Here is a 910-nt window from a genome sequence, read left to right as displayed (position 1 = left end):
TCGGTAGAACGTATGTGGCTCGGGGTGTGAATAAGCCACCCCCCGAGTGACACAAGTTACACAGACCTAAGCGCCGGTGTGGACAGTGCTATGGTGCTGGGAGAGCTTCTCTTGCCAACATGGCTACGGCTGCTCGTTGAGGGTGGAGAGCTCCCTCCCGTTGGCTTCCAGCCGCTCCAGTAGAGACTGCCACTGGGGGCCACGTCACTCACAGCTGTGAGGGCCGAGCGGTTAAGGCGTTGGACTCGAAATCCAATCGGGTTTCCCTGCGCGGGTTCAAGTCCTGCTCACAGCGAGGCCTGTGTTTTAGCCACATTTGCTCACCAGGGCAATACATCTCCACCGACCCTGGGACGCTCTCCATACACTCCCCACCCCAGGTAAACCCTGTTCTGCTCCTTTCAGGGGGATGCCTGGGATGGTGCCTCACGCTGTGTCCCTGCGGTCTCAGGCCTCTGCCCCTCACCCAGCGCCCCCCGGCTCAGCCCCACCCCTGGGTGCTGCTCCTCTCCAGAGCGTGGAAGGAGCTGAGCACGGGCAACCCGTAGAAGAGGCCACAGGAGCCTGAGCCTCCCCCAAAAGGCCGTCCATGCGGGCGGAAACGCTGGGAATGTGGGGCGGGTCTCCCCTCCGGAGGCCCGTGGGCCCATGGTCATCTTTCGAGTGCTGGAAGCGAAGCTCCAGAGAAGTGGGGACCCCGCCTGCACCCCGCTCCCCTCTGCCTCTTAGCCCGATGCCCTGCTCTTGCTCTGCCTCTTCCCATCCCCCCTCCGCCTCCTCCCCCAAAACCTGCACCCCAACCCCCCTCGGCCTTTTTCCCCGCGGCCCCGTCTTCTCGTGCCTCTTCCTGTCCTGCTCCACCTCCTTCCCCAAGGACCCCACTGCCCCCCGCTCACCGAAGACAGAGAAA

The 910-nt window shown here is 63.7% G+C and overlaps 1 non-coding gene across 1 annotated transcript; it reads left to right on the top strand.

Annotated features, from left to right (window-relative positions):
- The first annotated feature begins 213 nt into the window (after nt 1–213).
- TRNAS-CGA (transfer RNA serine (anticodon CGA)) lies at nt 214–295 on the top strand. The gene has a single exon. It is a non-coding gene; the product is annotated as a tRNA-Ser (tRNA).
- The last annotated feature ends 615 nt before the right edge of the window (nt 296–910 follow it).

The sequence above is a fragment of the Lepidochelys kempii genome, chromosome 11 (genome assembly GCF_965140285.1).
Source record: "Lepidochelys kempii isolate rLepKem1 chromosome 11, rLepKem1.hap1, whole genome shotgun sequence".
Lineage (NCBI taxonomy): Eukaryota > Metazoa > Chordata > Testudines > Cheloniidae > Lepidochelys > Lepidochelys kempii.
The sequence above is the reverse complement of the archived record's forward strand: the minus strand, read 5'-3'. Positions and strand labels throughout refer to the sequence as shown.